At 45.8% G+C, this 22,610-nt stretch overlaps 1 long non-coding RNA gene across 2 annotated transcripts in view; it reads left to right on the forward strand.

The window, feature by feature from the left end:
• Positions 1 to 2,695: 2,695 nt before the first annotated feature.
• The window catches only part of LOC129150867 (uncharacterized), a 28,537-nt gene continuing 8,622 nt past the window's right edge, over positions 2,696 to 22,610 (forward strand). The window contains exons 1-2 of one of the 2 annotated variants that reach the window (XR_008557631.1): positions 2,696 to 2,754; positions 14,618 to 14,724. This is a non-coding gene — a long non-coding RNA (uncharacterized LOC129150867). Of the gene's footprint in view, positions 2,755 to 12,160; positions 12,182 to 14,617; positions 14,725 to 22,610 lie in introns of those variants that run through there. The other variant, XR_008557632.1, reaches the window with a different exon arrangement.

The following is a 22,610-nucleotide window of genomic DNA, read 5'->3' on the forward strand; positions in this document are numbered from 1 at the left end:
AATACTTTCCACTAAGGTGTGAATGGTCCACTACAGACCCCTTCATTCAGTGAACCTCCTCCCAGGCCACTTAAAGGAGTAGCTGGGAAATCTAAAGGGAGTGGAATGGTCAGAGTTACATTCATTTAAATAATATTATTTAAGCACTGCCATGGGTAGCCCGTAGTTCCCTGCCTTCTGCATGGAGATGGTATTGTTAATATTATACTTTTAAAGCTATGATTTCCAAACTTCGGATGGTGTAGCATTATCAGATAAAAAATGAGCTTCTACCTAAATGATTGAATATATATATATATATATACACACACACACACAACCACTACACTGAAATGCTTACTATAAACATGCAGGTTTTAAAGAGAAAAATAAACAGTATTTTAAAACTATTTTACTTTGACTTTAAAATATATTTTTTGCTCTCTCTCCAACTTGTGTTTGAGAGGAAATCGTAAGAATGAAATACTTCTCACATGAACACCACACACACACACACACACACACACACACACACACACGAAACGCTGAAAGAAAACCAGTGTCTCTTGCCTTTCTTCAGGGCACTCTGACCCCACCCAACAGGCAACCGAGGAAGGGGGAAGGGATCGGTCTGTACAGTGTTAGTAGTTTGATTAAAAAAAAGAGAGAGAGAAAGTTCTAGTGGCTTCTTCCTGTACCCCAGTTAATTATCTTGAGGGTGCATTCACGGATCTGCATGCCTTATTTAAAACGAGGGCAGGGTTAGATCCAGGTTTTGTGGAACTTGGGAACTTGTTACAATTTCTGAGGAGAGGAAACTCTTTAAAGAAAAACAACACAACAAAAATCTTACTTTTGCAACTTTTACGAACTCCGTGACCCTAGGAACACATGACGAGGGCTCTCCCCAGGCGATGGTAGGGGCCCCTGTGAGGGTCTCCTAGCTGGGAGACAGCCTTGAGCAGGTTTGAGGGAGGCTGCTCCTGAAATGAACGAGCTCGGAAAGAGAGCTCCTTTGCCAAAGGGTGCTCAATGGCCTGGAATTTATATTTCCTTCTCTGGTTGGGTCCTCTTCAACACACTCCCCTCTCAGAAAACCCTGCCTTCTGTGCTAAATTGTTTAAAGCACAGTGAACTCTGCGGTCTGGCGCTGATAAGAATGGACCAAATGTTTAGATAGCAACCCGGCCATTCGCGCTGACTGGCTGCTTTTCTTTGTACCCCCGCCCCCTGAAACTCTGAGCCGTGATCTCAGGACAGCTGTGCCCCTGGCTGGAGGAGGAGGATGCACAGCTCTCTGGTAAAGAACAGTCTGGACTTCCTAAAGTAAGTCACGCTGTCAGCTCCTGCCCATTAAGGGGGCCCCTTTCCCCTATTCCTTCCTTGCAGGCGAGAAATTTGAGATGAAACTGGTCTTGCAGAAAGATCTGCTGTCTCCCTTTTAAGGCATTGTGTTCCATGTAAGAGGACGATGGAAAACCCAAGCAAAGGCCGTGGCTCCTAGAGGACCCTTATGTCCTGGAGAACACTAAAGTGCAGGAGGGGAGAGCCATGTACTTGAATCTGGGGTTCATAAAGGGTCTAAGTGCGGACTCCAACGTGGTAAAAAGTGGGAATGCCCAAGAAAGATTTAATTTTTGAAAATTACAAATCCATTCCTTCTCTCCACGCCTTTCTCCACCTGTGCACATGGAGAGGCGTGCCTGCGTCCACGTCATTCTTTTCTTATATTCCTGACATTTCTCCCATTTCTCTGTCTTCTGAGTGTTGGAGGCAAGACTAGGGAGACAGCTGCAGCCCAGCGGTGCCGCAGGGTCCCCACGTCCTCTGGGGGGAAGCAGTCTGCGGGTGCCAAGAGGCAGTTCCTCGGGAGACCGGGGCCTGGGGACCATCAGCCTCGGGTCTGTGTCCGAATGTCAGGAGAGCTCTGGCTTCCTGGAAGTGACCCAACAACCAGATTCCGGGCCACGTGGACGTGCCGGACCGTGGCTCTCTGTGTCTGGACCGCCCAGGATCACCCTGGACGACCCGGCCGATCTCTCTCCTCTTCGGGGGACTCTCATGCCTGCGCCCTCTCCTCCGTGGGAGCTGGTCGGCATCGCAGGCGCTCTTCAGCCCATCGCGGGGCGTCACACCCCCGCAGGGTCCTCTAGCCGTGGCTGCGCGTTGCCTTTTGTGCTGGATCCAGGGTGCCCACGGGCCGCTTACTGTACCGTCCGCAGCGACCGTGGACGTGAACCTGTGGTTTCATGCACGCGATCTCTTACGGTCACATCCAGGCCTCTTTACGAGGCTTCTTTTTCTGAAGCAGGTGCTGCATCCAGCCCACCTTGCGGAAGGAGGGTCTCCTCTGGCCCACCCACCGAACCTGCTGGGCATGGGCAGCCCCTGTGCCCCGAATCCACTCGGGACTGCGAGGAAATTCTCTGAAACAAAGTGATTCTCAGCTCGGAAGTGGGGGCGAGGCAGACCTGTTTACCCATCATGCTCAGGGCGACCTGGCAAGGTCTGCGAGCCACCACGTGATTGGCCTACTCCACGTGACCAGTGATGTGCAGCCTGGGGACTGGTAGGCTCATGTCATGTGACTGATACATCCTCCAATCAGCTGGCTGCTGGGGCTAGCATGCGGCTGGAGGCTGCGGTGCAGGGTCGGAACCAGGCCTTGTGTGGTTTCAGAGCTGCGCAGACCCCAAGTCCCGCACCCTCCACTGGACTCAAATCCAGGCCCACGTCTTCCTCCCTGACCCGTGGGAGCCCTTAGAGTGCCAGAGGGTGAGTACTCGGGTTACTGGTTAGAACCTGCCGAGGTGTGGACAGGCCGAGTGCGCAGGGAAGCCTCAGTGCGCCCCCTGCTGGAATTTGTGTGTAACGTGAGCTCCAGAAAAGGTCAAATGCATTAAAAATTCATCCAGATAACAGGACACTTTACCTGGGACTTGGTTTAAAGTAAAACACAGCTCTGAGGAAAGAGGGTCATGTTCTGAAACCCTGAGACCCCGCATCGCGACAGTCAGGTTATTGAACAGAAACGGAGGTTTCTGCAGAGGGAACGATAAACCAAGAAGCCGGCTGTTGGAGGGATTTCCTGCACGTTTAACAGTCTGGTGAGAACGCAGACATCTGCTGGGCGGGGCGGGCTGAACCACTGTCCTTCCACGTCCTTAAACTGCCCTGCGCCCTCCACAGCCACATGCCAGCCGCGGGACTTTGAATGATGTCGTGGCGTACTCTGTGGCTCTGTGGGGGTCCCCGCTTCGCAGAAACTTGTGAAGTCTGCAAGTCTGAGGATATACGTACGCCCCAGGTCCCCACCCGCTGTCTGTAGCTCAGGAGCCTGGAGCCCGTGGATTAGGCACCACTGCCACCTGGTGGCCGCAGACTCGAACTACACGCCAGGGTTTTTGTTTCGTTTCTTTTTTTTTTTTTGGAAGAGTGAAAGAAACTCCCTCTAAACGTTGAAAAGTGTAAGCTTATAGTTATGAAGCTTCTTCAGAGTACGTGTCTGGAAAATGGAAGCAGCAAGTGTCCGGGCAGGATGGGAGACCCGGACAGTTTCCAGGGCTGCCTGATTCTGGGCTTCACAGGACTGCAGTCAATTAGAAATGGTTTGAATTTCCATAGCATCAGGTGCCCGGAAATGAAAGAGTCACAACATGTGACAAAGATGAGGTATCAATGATTTGAATGACCTTTCATTTGGGATTGTCTCTTTCACTCTTTCTCTCCATTTGGATCCCAAGTTGCTTTCAATGAGCCCATTTATGACATCTATACTTGACATGCAGAAGAGGCGGACCTGATCCCACGCTTCCACCCTTGAACTCTGGCTCTTGTTTGCCTGCACAAGTCTGAAGGGAGCCCGGCTCTGATCAGAAAGAACCCAGCGAAGAATAAAATACCACTCCAAAAAATAAGAGTCCTCCATGGTGGAATCTGTGCCTCAGAAAACCAGGTTAGACGATTAATGAAGCTGAATAGCAGATGATGTCCCTAAATAAATGTCTCCTTGCTCTTCAGAGCCCCGCACTCCCCATGTTTATACTTTTTAACTTCAGGTTTCTTGAGGTCCTTGACCTTACACGTTGCTAAGCCAATTTAGGGCACAAGAAGGGCAAAAGTGAAGAAAGCAAGGGACCCGTGTCTGTGGTAGGTTTGGCCCAGTGCTCTATGATTTTCTAGAGTTCCTTCACTTTCACTGTGAAGTGAAAAACCAAGGCGGAGAGAATTTACACATGGCCCATGTTAAACAGCATGGGGATGGCAAGAATAAACCGTGACACTAGATCTCCCTGCATGAGTGCAAAGGATAGACTCTTCTCAAGCAGGCCTGCAGCCTGTTGGGGCCTGACTCCTTCCCTCCTCCTCCTCAAATGGTTTTATGATAAACTTCCCAAGGAGCTGCAATATTTTACATCACCCCAGGAACTAAAAGTGAGGAAGGTTCTCAGCAGAGAAAGCAGTAAATCCATGCTGTCCTTTCCATATTATGCATGAACAAGCTCAGTGCAGAAGAAGGCAGCAAGAGGAAGGATTTTTAGCCTGGTTTCAGGAAGCAGGCGTCTTAATTTTTAGAGCTACTCTGTCACACACTTTATAGCTCCCTCTTCTAACTGCTAAGTGCCATAAATCTCTGGAGTCCTTGGTCTCAAAACTCACATGTAAACACCAGCAATGAGTTGCCACTGAAACAGAGCTGGGAAGCGAGTGACCCGTAAATAAGGGGCATGTTCAGGCCTTGGCTGATGAAGTCCACTGTCCATCCACATGCAGGCAGTTGAGGCAGACTGCCATGCTTCCTGGATATAGCAATCTGGGCAAAAAGGGAGGCCTGAAGGTACAGAGCCATGTGGTCTAGATGCGGGCCTGCCCTTGGTCTAGATGCTTCCACAGTGCAGGTGGCCCTGGCAACAGGCATCTCTGGGTGGCTGTGATGAGGTCAGGGTACCTGGGCAGCAGGCCCGTTGGGAGTTGAAGACTGGCTGTGTGCCAGGCACTTGTTCATTGGTGAGAGTGATTAAACTACATGGTGAATGGCCCTCCCAAGTCTGTCTCTGTCGGCTCTGGCAGTGTGCAAGAGCCACGTTGGAGGACTTACCGCAGACTTCTCTGGGATTCCTATCAGATGGGGACAAGGTGGGTGGAGGAGAACCTCAGAAATAATGATAGGTTTTACTGTAGAGGGAGGGGCCTGCAAATTTCTTTTTCTGCAAAGGGCCAGGTAATAAACATTTTGGGTTTTGTAAATTACACAGCTTATTTCCACCCCTTAAGTGTTCCGTGGCACAGATGTTGCCACACACCGTGCCTGATAAGCCTGGCTGTGTTCCAGTAAGACTTTATTTACAGAAAAGAGGTGGTGGGTGGGATTTGGCCCCCAGGCCTTGTTTGCCAACCCCTGGGATGAGGGAATGAAGCAGAGATGTTGTCATAAAACCCAAAATCCAGTTCCTGTCCCACCATGCACCAGATTCGTGACCTTAGGCTAAAAGGTCAAATTTTCTGTGCGCCTGTTTCACCATTAGTGAAAAGGGGTTGATGCCACTAACTGCTCAGAGTTGTAGTAATGTGTGCACAGAATGAACATGCAATAAATATGAGGCTCTCCATCAAAACACCCCCTGTTCTTGGGGTGGATCAGCTGCAGGTGGCCGTAAGGCTCTGTTACCCTCATAGTCTTTGATGCTCATCTTTGCTTTATTTGTTGGACCTGACTCAGAGTGAATGAAGTGTCTTTCATTCTATTTGTATTCTGAAAGTAGGTCTTTCCAAACTCACTGATGTGCTATTTCAAGCCGTCTGGCACAGTTCAGGGCTGTGCGGAATCCTCTGGCAATTTCACCACACCAGAACACTGGCTACCCTAAAATTTTAAAATTATAACAGAATCCAAAACAGATGTACCAGATCCAGAGAGGGCTAGAGCAGCATTAATTTGTTCTGTGGGAATGCCCTTCATAAGCACATTGTTAGGCAGACATTTGTGATAAGAGCCAAGCAATAAAAAATCCCAGCGTGTTCTAAACACTGCAATGTTGGCAGTTTGCGACAAAATTTGGAAGGCCCGGAAAACTGAAACAGAACTGACTAAATTTATGGCTCAGCCTTTCATGAAAATGAAAATGTCACTGGTCAGAGAAATGAGGATTTGGGTGGGAAAAAATGAGATCGTATTTAGATGAGTGGAACTCTTAAGTATGACACCGATTAGTACTTGGTTATTTAGAATATGAACAGGGCCAAGTTGCTGCTGGATTCTTTGTCAGGGCAAGTTCATAATATAATGAACAGGAGCTGTATAAGGCATGCTAACTCAAACACTGCAAGGAAGTAGAGATAGGGCAATTATGAACATTATTTATAAAAATTTATAAACTAGAACAAGATGACAATAATGGTATTTTTTATATCAAAACCCATGTCCTTGCAGAGTGAAAAAAGCTGTTTCAGAGATAATTAAAGCTGTGTAGAATTGGTTTCCAAGATCTCATGAAAGTTGTACAAAGGAAAAGGAAGAATAAGGCTTTTAAAAATATAGCTATAAAGACTAAAAGCTTTGTCCCTAAGGCAAAGTATAAGAAATGCTGCTTTCACATGGTACTAGAAGTTCTAGCCAGAGCAGTTAGGCAAGAAAAAAAAGAAATAAAATACATCCAAATTGGAAATGAAGAAGTAAAATGATTTCTACTGCAGATTACATGATCCTACATAATAATTCTTAAGGGTCCCCAAAAATGAACGCTGCTAGAGCTAATAAGCAAATTCAGCAAAGTTGCAGGTGTGAGATCACATACAAAAACTAGTTGTATTTTATACACTACCAATGAACAATTTGAAGAGGAAATTAGGAAATAATTCAATTTATAATGACATCAAGAAAAAATACAATACTTAGGAATCATTTTAATCGAGAAGGTGATAGATTTGTGTACTGAAAACTATAAAACATTGCTGAAAGACATTTAAGAAGACCTAAGTATGCAGCTGTAATAAGAAGAATCTCTTACCCTTTGAGAAAACCTGGAGGGACCTGGAGAGTATTGTGCTAAGAAAAATAAGCCAGTGAGAGAAAGACAAGTATCACATGATCTCACTTACATGTGGAATCAAATGAATAGAATAAACTGATGAACGAAAAGGATACAGAGACATTGAAGCATGCAACAGACTGTCGTATTTCAGAGGGAAGGGAGGGAGTGGGAAGAGATTAACCAGTGAACTTATATGCATAGCCCATTGACAGACAATAGTTCGGGGAAGGCCTGGAGAGGGGAAGGGAATGGGGTGGAGGGGGTTAATGAGGATAAAGGGATGGACATCTGTAATACTTTAAACAATAAAGATAATTTTTTAAAAAAAAAGAGAGGAAAAAAGTCCTAAGTAAATGGCAAGACACGGTTTTATGGTATGAAAGACTTTATATTGTTAAGATAATAAAACAATTTACAAATTCAAATGCAATTCCTGACAAAATTCTAACAGTATTACAAGGAAATCTGAATGGCCAAAACAATCCTGAAAATGAAGAATGAAGTTGAAGGACTCACACTTTCTGATTTCAAAACTTAGTTCAGAGCTATGGTAATCAAAACAGTGTGGTACTGGCATAGGATAGACATATAGATCAAAAGAATAGGTTTGGAAATCTATAAATAAGACCATATCTATGACCAAGTGATTTTCAACAAGGGTGCCAAGATCATTCAGTGGAGAAAGAATGATCTCTTCAACAAATGATACTGGGACAACTGGATATCCACAAAAGAAATGAACGAATTTGTAAAAGAATGAATTTGGATCCTTACCTTACACTATATATAAATGAGTCAATCATCTAAATATGAGATCTAAACTATAAAGCTTTTAGAAGAAAATAATAGGAGTAAATTTTCATAACCTTGGATTTGGCAATGGATTCTTAGATATTACACCAAAAGCACGAGCAGTAAAAAATAGATAAATTGGAGTTGATCAAAATTAAAATGTTGTATCATAAAGTGCATTTTAAAGACAGTGAAATGAAAACCTACAGAATGGGAGAAAATATTTGCAAATTACACATATGATAAGGGATAATATCCAGAATATATAGAGAACTCCTACAACCCAACAACAAGACAATCTGATTAAAAAATGGTAAAAGGACTTGAATGGACGCTTCTCCAAAAAAAAATTTATACAAATGGCCAAGAGGCACGTGAAAAGAGGCTCATAATCATTAATCATCAGGAAAAGGAAACCACAACGGTGGCTATAATTAAGATTCAAAAAGAAAGACAAAAGTGTTGGTGGGGATGTAGAGAAATTGGAACCCCTGTATATTGCTGATAGAAATGTAAGAAAACAGTATAGATTCTCAAAAAGTTAAAAATAGAATCATTATATGATCCAGCGATTCCACTTTTGAGTATGCAGCGATGCGCCACGTTAAGATGCTTCTTCAGTCAGTGACGTACGGCATGTACAACCGTGGTACACCATTTGTCCAGGTGAGCAGCAGGCTGGACCAGCTAGGTTGGTGGAAGCGCCCTCTGTGATGCTCACACAACAAGAAAATCGCCTAATGATGTATTTTTCAGGACATATCCGTGTGTTAAGTGGTGCATGACTGTATACGAAAAATAATTGAAAAAAGGAACTCAAGCTGGAAACAATCCAAATGTCCATGGATGGATGATTGATAAAATGTGGTATAACTATACAATGGAATATTATTCAGCCTTGAAAGGAATGAAATTCGGACACATGCTGTAACATTGATGAATCTTGAAGATTTGTGCTGAGTGAAAGAAGTCAGTCACAAAAGGCCACTATTGTATGATTCTATTTATGTGAAAAGTGTAGAGAATAGGGAAATCCATGGAGACAAATCTCAGCTTTGGTGGTTGGTGAGGGAAGGGGCAATGAGGAGTGACTGCTGAATGGGCACAGGGTTTTATTTTGAAGTGATGGCAATGTTTCGGAACTGGATAGAGGTGGTGCTTTTACAATGTTGAGAATGTACTAAATGCTGCTAGATTGTTCAGTTTAAAATGGTTGATTTTATGTTATATGAATCTCACTTCAATAATTTTTAAAAATAGCTAATAGCAACAACTACTTTTTAAAACACTGTATTATGAGTTGTATTATGTGATTTACATATATTACCTTTTACCACAACAATCCTATGAGGCTGTAGTATTCAATTTTATACCTGAGAAAACTGGTAGAGAGTGTTGGTCATCTGGTTGGAAATAGATAGGCCAGTGGTCGGCAAACTGCGGCTCGCGAGCCACATGTGGCTCTTTGGCCCCTTGAGTTTTTAGCAAAGGCCAGCTTAGGAGTACCCTAATTAAGTTAATAACAATGTACCTACCTATATAGTTTAAGTTTAAAAAGTTTGGCTCTCAAAAGAAATTTCAATCGTTGTACTTGTTGATATTTGGCTCTCCTGACTAATGAGTTTGCCGACCACTGAGATAAGCGATAGAGTTTTTATTTGGTAGAATAATGATAATTGCTACAATTTATGAGCATGTACCACATATGTGGAGTGGTTTCTTCACAAAAACCCAAGAACGGAAATCACCTCCTGCCCTCCTTACAAACAGTAACTGGGCTCAAGGTCTTGGCTAAGAATGAACTGAGTGCTTCTAAGCAGTTATTTCAAAGTGTTGGGTAACCAAGGATGAAACCGTTGATAGGAAGTGGCTAACTGAGGAATCTCTTTTCTATTCTGGATGGACTAAAAGGCATAGTTGTAAAGGTGGGGTGTGGGGGGACGGTTGAAAGGTGATGGATGCAGTAAAAGAAACCACCTGGAACTTTAAAACCAGTTATAAGCAGTATTTACGTATCTTCTAAAGTCTGTGGTTCTGGTTTTAGAGCTTGAGGGGGAGGTCGGGTCCCCAAGAACCCTCGGTCATTGCCCAGTTTTTACATCAACTCAGAGTTAGTGTGATGCTATTGCAATATAATGAGCTTGAGCCAAGCTTTGTTGAGACAGACAGACAGACAGAGAGAGACAGAGAGAGAGAGAGAGAGAGAGAGAGAGAAAGAAAATGAGAATGAATGAGAGTGATGGTGCACAGAAAACACCAGTTTCTAGTGTCTGGGCCAGAAGGAGGACATGGCCTAGAGAAGCAATCTTAAAGCCTTTCTTTACCTGTCCTGAGAGGTGGTAAAAATGGAAGAGGAGACAGAAAATGTGAACATGATGTTTGCATACTAGGCTCTTGTTTTCCTTCTCCCTTCTTGATCTGAGGAGATGGCACTTTAAAATATCCACATGGAGAGACCTCTGTAACTTTTGGAGGCAAGAGAGCCATCAGGTCCCTAGGACCTTCCTTGTTCCAGCATGTCCCCTGAACCTGGAGCTGTGCTCCATGTGGCCCTCTCTGGGCTCTCGCCTCCTTGCCTATTACTGCCCACTCTCACTGCTTTCCCATTATGCCGAACCTCTAATGGTTTTCCATGAGAGCCCAGGCCTCACGTCTCTACTTCTTTTCTGTGCTTTCTTCTTTGCCTAGAAAGTCCTCTATTTCTCTGTCCCTGTATTTGTCACGTGTCACCCGATATACCCATTTCTTCTTCCTTTTTTAAAATATATTTTTATTGATTTCAGACAGGAAGGAAGAGGGGGAGAGAGAAACATCAATGATGAGAGAGAATCATTGATCAGCTGCCTCCTGCACGCCCCCTACTGGGGATCGAGCCCACAACCTGGGAATGTGCCCTTGACCAGAATCTAACCTGGGACCCTTCAGTCCCCAGGCCAACTCTTCATCCATTGAGCCAAACCGGCTAGGGCATACCTATTTCTTCTTTACCTTGAATTAAACAGGGAGACCACCCAGGCCTGGCTAGTGTCACAGTTATCCTTGGGTACTTGGTATCTAGCAAATAAATACCCCAAGAGCACCTAGAACAAGAGGGCTAGGGACACCACGCCTGGGGTTCTCTGGTTCCATGCACACCTGGTACTCAGATCACTGGTGCTTCTCAGTTCACCAAAAGCGGGTCCTGTCTCATCCACTTGTATAATTTTTCCATTGTAGACAAAATAAGTTCTCAACTAAGTGTTCTTAATTTGAAGGGAAAAAAAGCATTTAGGATAGCGCCTGTGATAAGGGAAGGACCTGATAAATGTTGAACAAATGAATGAAGAAGAGCACCCAGTGAAGCAACAATCACAGAGATCACCCAAGGGAATAGTCCCTTTCCTGTGTTAAATCACCTCCCCTGAGCAGAGAGCAGGCCCTCTTCAAGGTGGCTCACTTCTCGGTTCTTCACAAATTTCAGCCTTCAAAATAAAGTGCTGAATTCAGTAAGCTGACTTTTAAATACAGGGTCACGTATTTAAGCACCTTGAGTTTCAAATTTGGAGAAAAACCAAGAAAAGGGCAAGCAGTAAAACAAGGGTAAGTGTTGAAAATGTGAGCCAAAGATTTCTTAGGGTGGAAGCGAAAGAACCTCTCTGGAATGCAGAAAGTAACTCTGAAAATGAAGGGAACATGGGACTGCAGTGATACTTGAAACAAAGTCAAAGTCAGATGTAGAAGAAGCAGGTACCAGAAATGGAAATTCACAGGCGTGGCTTCAAGCGTGTAACTTTAAAGTAATTCTGTTTTGAGAGGAGGTAAGAACATTGTAAAAGGATCAACTGTCTCACTCACAGCGCAGCTGATGAGGGTGACAAGCACCGGGATGCCTCCCATACATCTGACAAGTGACTTGAACTCGCGTCAGCAGCAACCAAAGGTTCCATCCTTATCAGCCTCGAGGCAGCAAGCAACAGCATAGAACAAAAAACCTTTTGCTCCATTTCATTTTGGAGATGCAGTAGTGTGGTTTGTGGGAGACACCACAGCAGTACCATTAACAACCAAAGAGCAGTTGACACCAGGTACTTCTCTTCCTTCATCGGCGTGGGGAAGGGTAACGCGGAGCTTTCTCAGTGCAGACAAGCGAAGCTCCACCCTTCTGAGGAATAGGAACCAGGGGTAGTTTAGAGGGAAGACTGAGAAGGGGCTGACTCCACATTGACTATCCCTTCATGCTCTTGAGCCTCAGTGTTCCCCCTGCCAGTGGGAAGAGTGTGGTCTCTGCCAGGCGGTCAGGGGCCGGTCAGAATGCCGCAGTGGTTTATGATGTCAGAGGCACATGACGGTGCTTCTAGGAAGCTCTCGGCTGCATCTGACAGGAACTTACATAAATCCAAGTGGGTGAGATTGGGGTGTTCTGAAGTCCACACTAGTCTGGTTCTGTGGCAGACCCTTTTCAAAAGTTCCAGGAGGTCAATGCAGGTCGGAGGTCAATGTGGGGGCTTTGCTCTGAACTCTGACGTTTTGTCTCAAAATGTTGATTCTTACCATGATCAATCAGAGTGATATTACTGACCCTACTTTGTAAATAAATAAACTGAGATTTATTGACTTTTCCATGAGGTAAGAAAGAAACATGACTGGAACCCAAGGCCAGTTCTTCTGATAATAGACTATCATTGAGCAATGAGGACGGGGTAATTGAAAATGATAAGACACCTTCTCATGTCCATGGGAGGACTTCAACTAGTAACAACCAACTTTGGAAGTTTCAAAATTAGTTATTAATCATGTCCAGAGGTAAACTATAACAATTATTTTAGGAATCAAATTCTCAAGTAAGTATCCTAGCCAATTTAAAGAGATTTTCAAAATAAGAAAGTCCTTTCTATTGATCACATATTTACCATTTCTGATGCTGCTCCTTCCTTTGTGCAGGTCCAGGTTTCCATCAGGTATCACCTCCTCTGTCTGAAAGGTGTCCTTTGACAGTTCTTATGGGGCTGGTGTACCAGTGGTTCATTCTTTCAGCCTTTCTATAGCTTAAAAACTCTTTATTTTTACAAGACAATTCTGCTGGATATGGAATTCTAGGTTGGCAGGTTCTTTCAATAGAGTTGGCTCTCCTTATCTATGGGTTCTGCAACCTCAAATTCAACCAACTGTGAAAATATTTGGAAAAAATGTTATATTGTTGCTGGCATGTACTATGTAGTTAGGCCTAGGATGGTTGTATCTGTACTGAACATGTACAAACTTTGTTTTCTTGTTATTTCCTAAACACTACAGTATAATAACTATTTACGCAGCGTTTACATTGTATTAGGTATTATAAGTAATCTAGAGATGATTTAAAATGACCTGTTGGAGTCACCTGTGGGCAGAGCTTTCCACTGAGAACACAACCCTCCATTGAGGGCTATACTGGGGGTTCAGACACACAGTGACATCTATGTCACTCTCTCTCAGGACCTCATCTGTGGGATTGTGCTCCATGGTAAGGTCATTCACTACATAGAATTTCACAGACATTATTCACCATTTGAAAATGTTATCAACAACAACAAAAAAGACACCTTGAAACGTTTACTATAACATATCATTATGTATTTTGTTGTAAATTTTACAGATTCTTTAAACAGGCATTCATCTTCTGGTTTTAGAAAAGGGTTTACGTTCATAGTAAAGCTAATCCCTAAACAAATATGAAGTACTGCATACCACCGTGTATCGTTGAATCAGTTCAACGTACGGGGAGACCTGTACCAGTAGATGGCTATGGTTCGACCAGGGCCGCTGTTGCCTAGGGTGCTAGTGGTTCTGCTACCTAGGAACTGCCTACACAGCAAGTAGTTGGATGTCTCATCCAACTGCCTGCCTGAAAGCTTCTTTCACGGTGGATTAGTCATTATACGCAAAGGCCTCCAGAAATCAGACCCTCTTCAGTGTTTGAAGTCCCCGGTATAGAGCCGAGTAGTTTGCTTCTGGCTCTGCTAATCACATAGTTCCAGTCCTGCCCGTTCATAGGCAAAGCAGGGCCTACTGATGTCCCTAAAGTGGCAACATGGACCAAGGTGACTTAAAATAGCTTAATTCATAGACTTCTCATGATGATGTTAACAGATAGGGAGTTTGGGCAAAATTAGTTAAGAGGGGAGAAGGTTCCAAAAGAATCACAATTAATGGCAATCTTTTGAATAAATTAGGTGTTTTTCCCAGGTTGGTTGCTATATGAACATAAGTAACAGTCTCAGAAATAAATTTTTAAAATTTTCATTCCTCTTTTCTAATTTTAAATTAGGATGGAAAATAGTTTTAGAACCTAGGACTTGCTTAGCAGGAGGTTTGGGTAAGCAGCTATTTCTACCTCAGGAACGTCCAGTCCACCAACTTAGCAGAATGCTTTTGGTCCACTACTAACCCTAATTTTCATTACCGTGTTTGTTTTAAAATCCTGGCAAAAGCTTCCTTAATTTCAAAAGATGACCTGTAAATTTTCAGTTTTAAGAGAGGTAGTTTTGTAAGAGGACAGACACAAAAGAAATGATAAAAGTATTCTAATTCAATTTTTAAATATATTTAATAAAATGACTGCATTTTCGGGACAGTCCTTTCAATGCTGTGGGATAACGTACACCACAGTTTTGTGTTCATTTTAATGGTAGCCTGGTGGGATCTTTCAGAGGCTTGTATCTGGACATGCCAGGGCAGCTCATAGTATTTCCCAGCAGCACTCCTGCCAGTTTGTTATTCATCTGTCCTAGTGTGCATGTGGAGGAGGACATTTAATGCGGTTCAGGAGTGTGAATCAGGTCTCTCGCTTTATATTCCAGGCTGGTTTCTTACTGCATGTGTCTCAGAATGAAGCTCTCAGTCTCAATACCATGCCAATTCTACCTGGATTCCACAAAGCTCTGCTACCAGTACTTCTGAAATTCTGGTAAGATCTCTTTTCTTTCTTTTAGTCATTGAAATAGATTTTGGGCATTCCTATGACAAGAAATGCTTTTAATGTTCAAGCACTCCTTTAGTGATAATTAGCGACTCACTTCAGAGAGTGTCTTGCTGTGAAAGAGAGATGTCTACTTGATCAAACAAACCAACGGTTCTGTGAGGGCAGAGGAGGAGCGAGTCTCTGTGTTTTCTTTATCAGAGACACTGAGTCATGTCTGTCCATCAGATGAACTGGGGAATGAAGTCAGAGGGGTGGGATCCACGAGACCTTTTTAGCATCCCAGCTCTTCCTGTAATCATCCTTTACCTGGGGTGGGGGGGAGGGGCTGCGGGCGGGAAGGGCTGTTCCTTGGAAGGCCCCTCTTCTCACCTGCAGCTGAAAGTCTCCCCGTGGGAGTGGGCGGGGGGAGGCTGCCTGCACCCACTCAAGGGGGTATTATGTCAGTCTGTGGCTTTTGGCACATAAGGGACCTGTTAAACACAGAAATAGTTTTTGCTCCCTGCACCATCTGTCTTTTCTTCCCTCTCAGTTCCCTGGATCTGCTTGTTTTGTCTCTGTCTTCCTTGCTGGACCATTCCCTCAAATATCTGGAAAGCTCCCGTTGTCCGTGTTTAATCAGAGTAGTCATGATTGGAGGAGTGAGAGTCAAAGCTGATGGGAAGTTCTGTGGTTGACTAGTGGTTCTCACTTTAAGGTAGGAGTTGGCATTTTTCCTCTGTGAAGCACCATATACTAGTAGAACTTAGACTCTGCGGGCCATCTGGATTCTGTTGCAACTACTCCACCCCAGTGTGCTATACTAGTGTGTCCTAATTGACAGAAGCCATAGACATCCAGGGAATGAATGAGTGTGGTTGTGTTCTGTGAAATGTTGTTTACAGAAGTGGGCAGTGGGCCAGGTGTGCCAGCCTCTGACACAGTGCCTCATCCATGCCCTCTGCTGTACCCAGAGTCCTTGAGAGCAGAGCATTCGATTGTCAGTTCCTTAGAGAAGCCTCTGCAGTCTTCTGGGGCTGTGGGGGTCTGGGTGGAGGGATGTTTGGATTTGCAGTTGCTGGTACACACAGATTGAGGGAGTGGGATGGGAGTTGCTGTGAACACCAAGCCTGTGTCCAGCTTTATTCTTTTAAAAAATATGTATATACTAGGGATGTGCCCGCAACCAAGGTACATGCCCTTGACTGGAATCGAACCTGGGACCCTTGAGTCCGCAGGCCGACGCTCTATCCACTGAGCCAAACCGGTTTCGGCTGGATTACTCTTTTATTAGATAGGATAGAGGCCTGGTACAGGGGTGGGGGCCAGCTGGTTTGCTCTGAAGGGCGTCCCGGATCAGGTGGGGGTTCCCTTGGGGTGTGGGGCGGCCTGAGCGAGGGGCCTGTGGTGGTTTGTAGGCCGGCCACGCCCCCTGGCAACGCAAGCGGAGGCCCTGGTATCTGGAATTTATTTTCCTTCTACAATTGAAACTTTGTAGCCTGGAGCAGAGCCAAGCCTCGGGCTCCCTCCGAGGCCAGCAGCCATTTCTGTTGGGGTTATAACTGAAACTTTGTTGCCTTAAGCAGGTTGGGCCTGGCCAGGGTGTGCGGAAAGCTTTGCTTCCCCCTGTTGCCGGCGGCAACTCTGGCCTGCTCTCTCAAGCTCCATTCTGCCGCCATTTGTTTGAATTTGTTTACCTTCTATAATTGAAACTTTGTAGCTTGAGTGGAGGCTTAGGCCTGGCCAGGGCAGGCGGAAAGCTTGACTTCCTCTGTTACCTAGGAAACCTTGCTCTCTGTGGCTGTAGCCATCTTGGTTTGGGTTAATTTGCATGCTCGCTCTGATTGGATGGTGGGCGTGGCTTGTGGGTGTGTCAGAGGTATGGTCAATTTGCATGTTTGTCTATTATTAGATAGGATTTTTTTTATTGATTTTAGAGAGGAAGGGAGAGGGAGAGAGAGATAGAAACATCAATGATGAGAGAGACTCATTGATCGGCTGCCTCCTGCATGCACTCTACTGGGGATTGAGCCCACAACCCAGGCTTGTGCCCTTGGCTGAAATCGAACCTGGGACCCTTCATTCCGCAGGCTGACACTCTATCTACTGAGCCAAACCAGCTAGGGCCAGCTTTATTCTTTAACTGTCTTCCAGAGTAAATGGTGCTTCTAGATCCTGAGGGTTTTAAATACCAGCTGGCTTCCTGTTGACATCCCATGAAGCAAGCTCAGTTCAGCTCTCTCCCATTACTCAGCCAGGGACTACTCATCCACTTCCCAAATTGTGTTATCAGTTTATGGTTTTGATTTTCTTTGTTCTCATGAGTTTATAACTTTTTTCCTTTCAAGTCATTTTGGTGTGATTTCAGGAGGACGTCAAAGCATCATATGTGTTCAATCTGCTAGTGTAACCAGAATCCTCCTGGGAAGTCTTAAAATGTTTACAAAGACCATGGGGAGAATGAGGTCAGGAGAAGGGAAAAAACAAAGAGCAAAGAAAACAAGATGGGGAAAAAGAGATCATGGAGATCAGAAAGGAAAGCCTTTAAGTTTGGGGTTTTTTTCCCCTTCAAACACGGATCAATGAAATGTTAAAACATCTTTTGCTTTAGACTTTATTATGTCAATATAAAAAGCAGCGAGAAGTAAAATAATAAATACGGTGAGACTGGAGCAGAAATACAGGGAAGTTCTCTAATCCACTTTCTCCATGTTTCCCTGAGAAGCCAAAAACCGACACTAAACGTGAAATACGACTTCCAGGGGCCATTGCTTCTGACAACAGTGTTATTTCTGACAGTAGAGCAGTCTCTACTCCTTCCCCGGGAAATGCTGAGGCAGGAACCACATTGAGGTCAGATGTGGAGGAATCATGGCTTCAGGATGGCCCAGGGCTCCTCACTGCAGCACCTGCCGGGGGGGTGGGGGGGCATTACATCCCAGCCACACAGAGGGAGCACCCGGTTTACCAGAGAGGTTCCAAGTCAGGGTTTCCTGTCATTGCAACTAAGTTTACACAGATAAAATACCGCGCGGCTCTCAGAACTAAATAATTGATTTTTTAAAGTGCTTTTCTTCAGAGAAAACTGTGTTCCCAAAACAAAAGCATAGCATCGCATCACCCACCTCTGCCATCCCCATCACGCACATGCACACACATGCAGACCCCTTCACCCCAAACTTGCTGTTTTCCCTGGGACAAGTTCTATTAGTTGACTTAGAGTTGAGCTAACTTACAATTCTAGTTATCTGAAAGCTGACTGCAGAGGGAGTTGGAGGGAGGTGCTCAGGAGCTGTTGGCCTTCACAGTGTGGGGCTGGGAAGGTCTGCCATGTTTTTACTCCTGTGTTGTTACATCCTCAGTGTTCCTTGAATGTGAGGGAGGTAGTTCACTTTGATCGTGGGGCTTACTGGCTGTTGTCAGAAGGGCAAAGAAGGGGGAAGACTGGGAAAAGCTCATTTCATCTTCAAAACCAAACTCCCGCCCTAGCCGGATAGAGCGCTGGCCTGCAGACTAAGATTCCAGTCAAGGGCATGTACCTTGGTTGGAAATTTCTCCCCGGCCTGGGCCCTAGTCAGGCCTCCTGCAGGAGGCAACCAATCAATGTATTTCTCTCACATTGATGTTTCTCTATGTCTTTCCCTCCCTCTTCCACTCTCGCTAAAAATAACCTCAGGTGAGGATTAACAAAAAACAAACAACAACAACAAAAAACCTTCATTCCTTCCTTCTTCTTAGATGATATCACTGAAAACAGAGACGTTTACTGACTTGCCCAGGGTCACCCTCGAAAGTGATGAAGCCAGGAGCTGAGCCCAGGCAGTGGAACTCTGGAGCTCAGTCATCTCCAGGGCGCCATCACGCAGGCTTCAGGCTGTTAGAGGCAGGGGACCCAAAGGCCTCAGTTTCCTGGTGCTGAAAATGTAAGGCACAATGAGAATGTTGTTTGATTTCTATTTCCGTATTGATTTAGGATGTTAAGCAACTCTTCATGTGCTTATTGGCCATTAGTATATCTTCTGTTCAAGTTCTTTACTTATTCTTTAGTTGGATCATTTGTCTTTTTTTGTCGTAGAGTTGTAAGAATTCTTTATATATACTAGATTCTTATCAGACATATAATTTGCAAACCTTTTTTCCCATTCTGTAGGTTGTATTTTCCTTTCCTTGGTGTTGTCCTTCGATGCACAAAACTTTTAATTTCGATGATCTAATTTATCTGTTTTTTTTCTTTCATTGCTCATGCTTTGGTTTTCTATGTAACAATCCATTGGGATTTTGATAGGATCCATATTGAGTCTTCATATCACACTGGTGATGTTAGCATCACAACAATATCTTAACAATGTTAAGTGGTCCAGTCCCCCCTGATTTTCACAACACTGCCCCCTCCTTTTCACTCAGATCTCAGCCTAACTGTCTCCTTCTATTTTAATTCTTCGCATAGCACTCACCACCATGCTGTGCTACTGCTTACTCATTGGGTTGGCTGTTTCTGCTCATCTCTGTCCTCTAGAATGTAAGCTCTTGGTACACAGGTTCCTGTCCGTTTGTTCTCTGCTTTATCTCAGCATTTGGAATTGTGCTGGCACCTAGTAGATACTTGATAACTGTGTGTAATGAGTGAATGACCAGAGCGGGTATGCCAGGGAGCTGAGCAGGAACAGTACTCTTCTGATCGAAAGTGACGGTCATGACATTTTCCTGACATGCAGACACGCCTTTTCTGTCTTCAAGCCCTAGGTTCTGCAGTGTGGCTGCACCTTCACACATTCTGTGTAAGAAAGGTGGTGGGATTGATTTTCACAGTTAAGAATGCATGAGCAGTAACTACTTGTTATTACTTGCTTACATTTCTCCCCATTTTATTCTAAACTAGAGGCCCGGTGCACAAAATTCGTGCACGGGGGGGGAGGGGTGTCCCTCAGCCCAGCCTGCACCCTCTCCAATCTGGGACCCCTTGAGGGATGTCCGACTGCCCATTTAGACCCGATCCCAGTGGGATTGGGCCTAAACGGGCAGTCGGACATCCCTCTCACAATCCAGGACTGCTGGCTCCCAACTGCTCGCCTGCCTGCCTTCCTGATTGCCCCTAACCACTTCTGCCTGCCAGCCTGATCACCCCCTAATCACTCCCATGCCAGCCTGATTGATGTCTAACTGCTCCCCTGCCAGCCTGTTTGCCCCCAACTTCCCTCCTCTGGCGCCTGATCACCCCTAACTGCCCTCCCCTTCAGGGTTGATCACCTCCAACTGCCCTCCCTTGTAGGCCTGGTCCCTCTCAACTGCCCTCCCTTGCAGGCCTGATGCCTCCCAACTGCCCTCCCCTGCTGGCCATCTTGTGGTGGCCATCTTGTGTCCACATAGGGGCAGGATTTTTGACCACATGGGGGCAGCCATATTGTGTGTTGGAGTGATGGTCAATCTGCATATTACTCTTTTATTAGATAGGATAGAGGGCTGGTGCATGGGTGGGGGCCAGCTGGTTTGCCCTGAAGGGTGTCCCAGATCAGGGTGGGGGTTCCTTGGGGCGTGGGGCAGCCTGAGTGAGGGGCCTGTGGTGGTTTGCAGGCCAGCCATGTCCCCTGGTGACCCAAGCGGAGGCCCTGGTATCTGGAATTTATTTACCTTCTACAATTGAAACTTTGTAGCCTGGAGCGGAGCCAAGCCTCCTGCTTGCTCCATGGCTGGCAGCCATTTCTGTTGGGGTTTATTTACCTTCTATAATTGAAACTTTGTAGCCTGGAGTGGAGGCCTGGGCCGGACAGGGTGTGAGGAAAGCTTTGCTTCTTCCATTGCCAGGGGCAACCCTAGCCTCCTGCTCTTTCCAGCTCCGTGGCTGCCGCCTTTTCTGTTTGGATTTGTTTACCTTCTACAATTGAAACTTTGTAGCCTTGAGTGGAGACTTAGGCCAGCAAGGGCAGGCGGAAAGCTTGGCTTCCTCCATTGCCTGGGAAACCCAAGCCTCCCTCCTGCTCTCTGTGGCTGTAGCCATCTTGGTTGGGTTTATTTGCATACTTGCTCTGATTGGCTGGTGGGTGTGGCTGGTGGGCGTGGCTGGTGGGTGTGGTGGAGTGATTGTTAATTTGCATATTACTCTTTTATTAGGTAGGATTGTGCATTATCCATCAACCTATTAATACTACTAAAAGCTAAATGAAGTGAAAGTGTGTTTTGCTCCTTCATCTAGTCCATAATCCCTGTGGGAAGGTGAGCTATTTGAACCTAGAGGCTTCACCCTAAGCATGTCCATCCTCCCAGCGACGGTGCAGCACCAGCAGCCTCCCTGGACAGGGCTTCTGCCTGACCCCCATCTCCTGTTGTTCAGAGAGCAGGCACCACCCACCAGGGGCTGTCTCCTCTCACTCAGCGACTTCCAGCCTGCACAGGGTCGGAGTATTCTGGACTTGGCCCTGAGTGCAGTAGGAGGCATGCCATGTAGCGTGTGGGCAGCAATAGGACAGTCATGCTGAGGGGCTGGCAGCAGGCCTGAGTGAGCACAGTGTGGCTGGGACTGAAGTTCAGGTGGGCACAAACCTAGACCCGAATCTGCTAACACAGCAGAATATCCCAACAGCATATGTATTGGCAGTGAAGCAAAGGCCAGACGCTGGGAGACAAAGGCTGGAGAAATGGGTGTTTATTCTGAACCCAGGGTGAAGCTGCATCTAAGACCCAGGGACCTTGCAGAACAGGAAGCACTGGGCCAGTGCCCCAGCGCCCACTGGGAGAGGCAGCAGGTTGGTTAACAGCTGACTTCTGACCTCTGCTCTCGTTTCACCTTGCTCAGGAGATAGGTTAAGTGCACAAACACACCTGGAGCCAGGGAGATGCCGAAGCCCACAGGCACCATCCAAGTCTGCTTGTGTAGTGGCACAGAGTTGGCCTTCCTGCAGGTGCTCACAGTGAACCTGAGAGGGCAGCACAGGCCTCATGTGCCAACGAGGACAGTGGTGTTCCTGATCTCAGGTCCTATGGGAGTCCAGCTTCTAGTGGTGTGCCCGGGAGGGCAGCCCCCTCCGTCTGTCCTGGCTTGACTGTTACGCACTGTGCGGAAGTTGAGGTGGAGGCCTTGGAGAAAGCTGCCCTCGCTGCCCACTGCTGTCTCCCATGCGCCCTCACCCAGGTCCCTCCCTCTGCTCCGTCATGTCCTCCCAGCAAACCCTCTGTCCTGCCAACTCCTCAGGCGTCTTCTCCAGAGGACTGTTTCACCCAGGACTGGGTTAGCGTAATTAGAGAAAACAGTTTTGTTTACTCTTTTGTTCAATGAATTGGTGAGTGCAAGAAGAAAGAGTGAGATGGAGAGTATGTGTTGACACAAAGGGGTGTAGGAATAACCCACAATAGATGAGTTCCATCATCTGCAACCTGCTCACCGGTTTCAGCGTAGAGCGCGTGGCAAGGATTGGTTCACGTCCTCACCGTGTCTCCACTCTTTATCTGCATAGCTTGATTTTACTTGGAAAGGAACAAATGTTTTAACCAAATAATCTTTTTAAGAGGATGTTATAAAATGATTTGGGTAGAAATGAAAATGTATGGCTTTCTCTTTCAAAAGGGTCATCTGTTGGCCTCCCAGGAGGGCAAGATATTTTTACCTGCGCTTCCGAGCGCCCTTCTCTCCTGTTCTCTGTCTGAGAGTCCTTCTCTCCTGTCCTGTATGTGCACTGTGCTGCCCATTCTCTGCGCTGGGCCTCCTGTGTCTACTGGTCAGTACAGTGAAAGGAGGCCGCTGCAGACCTTCCCTCGGGAACGGAGTGCAGGTCAGGAGGACTCACGATGCACTGGTTTGACTACCACGCACAGATTGTCCTTTCCTGGGTGGATAACTGAAACATTGTCTGCAGGCTCCAGAGGAAACTGCTTGTGATACATAGATGCAAATGAAAACCAGG

The sequence above is a fragment of the Eptesicus fuscus genome, chromosome 12 (genome assembly GCF_027574615.1).
Source record: "Eptesicus fuscus isolate TK198812 chromosome 12, DD_ASM_mEF_20220401, whole genome shotgun sequence".
In the NCBI taxonomy this organism is placed as follows: Eukaryota; Metazoa; Chordata; class Mammalia; order Chiroptera; family Vespertilionidae; genus Eptesicus; species Eptesicus fuscus.